The sequence below is a fragment of the Petaurus breviceps genome, unplaced genomic scaffold (assembly GCF_028583685.1).
Source record: "Petaurus breviceps papuanus isolate PSGF00001 unplaced genomic scaffold, PetGlider_PUasm1.0 214, whole genome shotgun sequence".
Taxonomy (NCBI): Eukaryota; Metazoa; Chordata; class Mammalia; order Diprotodontia; family Petauridae; genus Petaurus; species Petaurus breviceps.
Window position 1 is genome coordinate 23,292,557 of NW_027185863.1, and position 7,409 is coordinate 23,299,965.

At 35.9% G+C, this 7,409-nt stretch overlaps 1 pseudogene; it reads right to left on the reverse strand.

Moving 5' to 3' along the window:
* Nucleotides 1–460: 460 nt before the first annotated feature.
* On the reverse strand, nt 461–2,421 carry LOC138165688 (proteasome subunit alpha type-7-like; annotated as a pseudogene).
* Nucleotides 2,422–7,409: the final 4,988 nt, after the last annotated feature.

The window sequence follows — 7,409 nt, forward strand, 5'->3', positions numbered from 1 at the left end:
TATTACAAGATAAAGTCAAAATGAGTACTTTATTTAGACATAAAGGGTGATATCATAAGCAAATTCAGAGAGTATGGAATAGTTTATCTGCCAGATTTATGAATAAGGAAAGAATTTAAGACCAAAGAAGATGTAGAGAGCATTATAAAAAGCAAAACAGATAATTTTGATTATGTAAAATTAAAAAGGTTTGTGCACAATAAATCCCAATGCAACCAAAATTATAAGAAAAGCAGAAAACTGGGAGTGTGTATTAGAGCTAATATCTCTAATAAAGGCCTCATTTCTCAACTACATAGAGAACTGTGACAAATTTATATAAATACAAATAATTCTTCAATAGCTGAACTCAAAGGATATGAACAGTAATTGTTTTGTTATGTTTTCATTTCTGTAAACATCTTTTTTTATGATTTTTAAAAATTTTTAAATAATGAATATTTTTAAATAATGAACACTGTTTGGGGGAAGGGAGGCTTTACAAATACATAGGTTTATTGTAGTTCACTTGGAAGTACAATATAAATAAATGTACTGTAGCAGCCTACTTGTCATTTGTAGAATCACCATGATTTGAATGAATTAAAAACAAATAACTAAAGCAACTAGATGTTTCATTCATCATGATGCATTCTTTTGTTTCTTCTTTTCATTTTCTTCTTTTTGTCTTTTTCAATTTCAGCCATGTACTTTTCAATTTCTTCAGGATTTGAAATCTTAAGAGGCTGATATCTCCTCATGATAGCTAGTTCAATGTTTTTGCCCCCTGACTGAACCACTTCCAAAGGGGCCTTGATGACAAGTTTGATGGTCAAATCATCAGTTTCAATGGCTTCATCAGTATAGTTCTTCTCCAAAAATTCATGGACTGACTTGGCTCCTCTACCAATAGCATTAGCTTTTGTAATGCCAAGCAAAGGCAACTTCCAAGGTTCAGAATACCAGCATAGTAACTCTCCATTTTATTTCAGTGACAAATTAAAGCAAAACATTCACAGAAAAGAGAAATTCAAAATACAGCATTCACCAAGTGTAATTCCATAATTTCCAAGTACTACTACTCCACCCCTGGGCCGTAGTCAGTCACAAAGTCTCTCTTCTGAAATGGAGATTAGTTTCCAATCATAAGCAAAACACATTCATTTGGTCAGTCCAGAGCACAAAAAAGTCAAAAGTTTCTCATCCCTGGATCACAACTGAATTACAATTATCATCAGTTAAGGCCAAACACCTTTTCAAAAGGGGCAGTGTAGAGCACAGAGGCCATCTACCCCAGAACTACAACAAGGTTAAGATATCATCACAGTATTTAATACACAAAGAGAGGCCTTTTCTTTATCTTGACACTAGGCAAGTTCCCAGCAGTCTCTGTTCCTGGGGAGACAAAGCTTAACAAGGCCACAAGATACACTGCCAGTGTCCTCACCAATTCACTCTCTGTCTGAAGAACAGTCTCAGGATTCCAGAAAACATAAACAATACCCTTTTCCAGGACTTCTGTAAATGTACAACAAGAAATCCTTCTTCAGGGCTTTTGAACCAACAGCAAGGTTCCAGCACCTCTGCAACACCAGTGCTGTCCTTTACCAGCAGATGAATCTGGCAAAACATCATCAGAACAGACAGAAAAAAAGACTGGCAGAAACAGCCATGCCTCCTCAGTTCTTGGCAGCTCTGGGTGGCAGCTCTAAAAAGTACTGGACAGCCCCACCTGGCCGTGAGCAATCCTCTCTCTCTCTCTCCCTCCACAATGCTGCTTCCAAAAGTTCTGCCTCTCTCTGCTTGGGCCCTTTCTCTAAATTCACAGCACCAGCTCCTCCAAGTTCAACCCTCTCTCTTCACTTCAACAAGTCCATCCCACAAGTGGGATTCACAAGCTTTGGGTTTCAACACTCAACCCAAAAACTAAGCCAATACAGGGGGATCTTTAAATTCCATTACCATTGCAGCCTTCTATGCATGGTATGTGCCAGAGTGATCTGTCTGATAAAGTCTGGGAGTTAAATCAAAGGCAAATTCTTCAATGAGTGCAAAGATGCCAAAAGGTCTGTGCCCATTATTCTGAATATAAAGCTGTTTCAGACTAGCAATGTAATGGTGATATATTCCACTGAGACAGGATCCTACACAGTGAGCCAATGACTCTGGCAATCTACAGGAGCCCTATTTATAACTATTCTAGTATCGGCAGTGAGCCTTGCAAAAGCCATGTAGACATTGTCTCCCAAAAGCATGGATCTTCCACATGGTCCTTTCGTCTTGTAGTTTAGCCACTGATTTCTTCTCTACACCAAAAACAACAATACTTTTTCCTTGTAAACCAACTGTAGTGAAACCCTTTTTCACTGCTTCCTGCATGTATTCCACTTGAAAGAGGTGCCCATGTGGGGAAAAGCCTGGGATGGCCCAAACATAACTCATCTCCCTCTGAAGGCATGTACCATTGGCTTCAGAGGATGAATGGAAGGAGGTGAAGGAGGGAGCGAGGAAGGGAGGGGGAGGAAGGGGCTGAGCAGTAGTTTTTAGGCAAAGAAATCAAAGTCATCTAAAGCCATATGAAAATATGCTCTAAATCACTATCAATCAGAGAACTGCAAATTAAAACAACTCTGAGATCCTACCTCATACTTATCAGATTTATTAATATGGCAAAAATGGAAAATATTGGATGTTGGAGGGGTTATGGGAAAACTGGAACACTAATGCACTGTTGGAGCTGTGAACTGTTCTGGAGAGTTATTGGGAACTATGCCCAAAGGGATATAAAATTGTGCTTACCTTTTGATCCAGCAATATCACTGCTAGGTCTATATTGCAAAGACATCCAAAAAAAATGGAAAAGCATCTATTTGTACAAAAATATTTATGACAGCTCTTTTTATGAAGAATTGGAGATCAAAGGTATGCTCATCAATTGGAGAACGACTGAACAAGCTATGGTATATTATTGTAATGGAATATTATTTTGCTGTTTGAAATAAAAAGCAGAATGATTTCAGAAAAAGAAAAACCTAAAAAGACTTACATGAACTGATGCATAGTTGAGTGAACAGAACTAGGAGAATTTTGTACGCAACAAAAGCAATATCATTTAAAGTAGAACTGTGAATGACTTAGCTATTCTCAGCAATATAATGATCCAAGGCAATACTAAAGAAGTAACATTGGAGCATTTTATCCACCTCCAGAAAAAGATCTGATATGGGTTGAATATAGTCTGAAACTTGATACATTTTTACCATCTTTCATTTTTTTCTTTTATTCATCTTCTTGCAAAAAATGACTAATATAGAATTTTTTTTTACATAATTGCACATGTATAACCTCTATTTAATTGCTTGCTGTCTCAGGGAGGAGTGAGGGGAGGAATAGAGGGAGGAAGGGATAGAATTTAGAATTCAAAACTTTAAATAAAATGTTTTTTTTAATTATACAAAATCATGTTTTTAGGTAACAAGTAGTTCCCCTGAAATGTGATTTTGGGGGGGAGGTGGTTGTTCATATATCATGATCTGCTTGGCAGAAGAAGTTAAAGTAACTTGGTAGCATTCTCTGCCAACTAAAAATTAATCATAAATGAAAATAAAGTTGCTTCCAAATTATCATAGTAAGTCATGTTTGTCTAGTGCTTTATGTTTTGCAATACTTCCCTCACAACAAGCTTCTGGGCTGGATTATGAAATGTGTAATATGGTTAGAGAGAGGTAGAAAGGAAGAGGAAAGATAGGGAGTGACAGCTGCATATATATATATATGTATGTATGTATGTATAGAGAGAGACAGAGAGAAAGACAGAGAGAGAGAGACAGAGACAGAGAGACAGAGAGAGACAGAGACAGAGACACAGAGAGAGACAGAGAGAGAGAGAGAGAGAGAGAGAGAGAGAAGAGAGAGAGAGAGAGAGAGAGAGAGAGAGAGAGAGAGAGGAGCAGAGAGAGACATCTGGGCTCATAACTTCATTGGTGTTTGGGGCACCTTGATTAATCTCCAACTGTTTGTGTTTGTTTTATTTTTGTTTTTGGAGAGGGGGAAGAAAGGCAGTTGGGGTTGTGACTTACCCAAGGTCACATACCTAGTTAAGTGTCAAGTGTCTGAGGCCAAATTTGAACTCAGGTCCTCCTGACTCCAGGGCCCATGCTCTATTCACTGCTCTACCTAGCTGCCCCTCCATCTTATAGTCTTAAAGAGTTCTTATTGCTTCAGTAAATTGTAAATGGTCACACAGATTGTATAGGGCAAAGGTCTTTTTTAGACCAAGATACTGTTCTTTTATCTTGATGCAATATTGTTATCATCACCATTTTACAAATTAAATAACTAATTTTCATAGAGGTAAAGTGACTTAGCCAGGGTCATACTCCTTAGAAGTGTCAGAGTCAAAACTTGAATTTGTATCATTAGACTCCTAGATAAATATTCTTTATCCTATGTCATACTTCCTCCCTATTTGTCATATATAATATATATTATATACATATGGATATACATATATATATCACTGAAAATGCTATTTGATTTACAGAAATATCACATATACACTTTTGTAGAACATATTTATCACTCAAAGAAATACTCATCTGAATTGTGTTGTCATTTTTTTTCTGAAGTTTTGTAACTGAAAATATGTTGTCATCAAGCCATATTCCTTACTTTAGGGCTTTTATGTTATCTCAACAATTTATTTATGATTTTTCATGCTTAGTCTTAAGACTTTTGAAAGCATTCTCAAAGATTTCTAAATTTGTTTCAAAAGAACTAGTGATATCTATGTTCCTTTTAAGATTTCTCAACTGAGAATATCTTTTCCCTCTAGAAACTAAGAGGTCTCAAAACATAAAATTTGTATCTGAGTTGTTCACCATGATTAGATGTAACATGAAGACAGTTGTTTCCTCTCTATATTTTCATCAGAATTCTTTATTTGAACCTTAACAACAAGCAGCAAACATAAATCATGTATTGCTGTGGAAAATACTTTTGGGGGAGGTGTACTTTTATAGCTTTAGTGACATTTCTTATCCACAATTAGGATGAAAAAATTGTGAATTACAAGTCAAGAGGAGAGAATTGTACTGAAATATTCTACAATTTAGGCATAAAATATCTGTTGTTTCCTTGGGTTTTTGTTAGTGTGTGTTTGAGCATTTTGCTTGAAAATAAGATAACTGGAACTATAGCTACTCTTTAATGCTTCCCAGTTGTAAGGTAAATAACAGGGACACAGTTCTGAAATTTTTTCACAAACTAGACCAATCTCAGACAATGCGATACTTCAGTGCTCCCTAGGTTCACATTTCTTTTACACAACTAGTTATCTCTTATGATGCAGATTTAGCTCTGAGGTTTTTGGCATGTAAACATAGCCCTCTTAGAACAACCTTCCCTTTACATTAAGGTGGAAATAAAAAAAATATTTCCAAAATCTTGGACTTTCAAGAACTACATGCAAGTGCCTTAATTGTCTATCTGCTCTCCTCTTCCCTGCTCAGAAGTTACACCTTCTGACTGTATGATATTATTCTGCTAGGGACCTTGTTAATATAAGTAGAATTCAATAATGAAAACCCAGTCTTTTGGAGAAGGATCCTCAAAGAAGATAAGGACTATACTAATTAATATTATCATATTCTGACAGCCATGTTTTTTCCCCTTTCTATCATTTTTCTTGGTTCTGTCTTTATTAAAATCACACAAACTTTCTTTCTTGCCTATTGAAATATCCTTAAAAGAATATGATTTTAAAACAGTAACTAAATTCTATTATATGATTAAGTTTGATCATAAAAGATATATGACAAGACACCCCTCTCTGTTTCTTTCCCAGAGGTGAGGGATTGTGGGAGAATCCACTGTATTGCATTAGACTTTTTTCAATATGTTGGTTGGTTTTGTTAATTGATATGTGAAGTAACAGAAGAATTAATCAATAGTTTCATTCTAAAAAAATTTCTTGTTTGATGTTCCTCTGGTCATAAATATCAGACAATGCATAAAACAGGGAGAATTTTGTTCTTCAGAGTAATTTGCCATAGTAATTGAGGAGATGCAGAACAGAGTCAAAGTTGAAGACTGATCATTTGTGTTGTGAGACACTCCAGATCAGTGGTGTCAAACTAAAACATAAATTAATTTCAGTCAGCTGAATATTTACAAAGAAAACTACAGCTTCATTGTCTATGTTTTATTCCATTTTTATTTGGCTAAAATACATTTTGGTGTAAAATACATTTTAATCTAGTTTCTTCTGTATGCTTCTAGTCCGACATCTCTCCTAAAGATACTTCTCTTTGGTTATGATATTGTATTGGTTGCATTAGAATTCAGAAAAATGATTAGCCTGTTCCTCTGAAATGCCCTTCCCCTTCAGGATCCTATGACATAGTTTTGTCCAATTGTTATCCTCAAAGGGCATAGTTTCATGAATAAGACTATGAGATTGTCTTTAGGGTCACATTTCCAAAGAATGTAGGGCTTCCAGACCAATATCTTTGGAGCAACACAATTTGTAGTTCCACGTGTTAATTTCATGAAATAGTCATCCCCTTTCTTCCTGGCACTCACCAGTCAAAATTCTTGGAGTCTGTGCCTCTACAGGAAATTTTCTGATATCAGGTCCCTTTGTGCGACATCTAGTGGTGTCCAACACCATCCAACATGATCTGTAACACTTGAGGGGCATCCTTTTCAAGAAAGATATCTGTGTCAATAATTAGCTTAAATAGCTTCCCATAAGTGGCTACCTCAATTACCTTTTATACATGATTCTCAATCTCACACATTTCAATGATGTGGATAATTTTGCAAAACCATTGTAATATATCCAATGTAGATTTGTATACTTCACTTCCTCCCAGATACTTGATCTTGCTCGTCTTGATAACAGGGTTTGGTAACCTTTTTCAACCTATAACACACTGCTGAAACTGACCTTTCAGTCATTGCCTTGTTATTAGGGACTATTCAGGTACATATTTGTCCTGGTATTTGTCTAGAATAGTTTTTTTAAGCCTCATGAGACTCTATGTGACTAGACAGATAAACATGTGGATGTGGTTGAATTTGATGAGCTGAACTCAAGACCCGATTTTAAAGCTCCTCCCATGTCATCATTGAGGAAATCCTCATACACATCAGTCTTCTAGGCAGTGTAAAGTGTAAAGTTCAACCTTTTTTTGACTAGATTCCTTCCAACACTCTTGATAACAATTATTAAAGACCAAATTGGGGGGAGGGAAAGGAGAAAACTATGTAAAACCAATAGGTACAGCTCTGTGCCCAGCACCAAACATAAAAAAGATGCATCTGTTCTTCGGAAGGTTAAGATCTATATAGGAAAACAAGACAGAGATATACATGAATAAACTTGAGGGTAATAATTTTAATGGTTCTTATTTAGTACTTTATTTTCC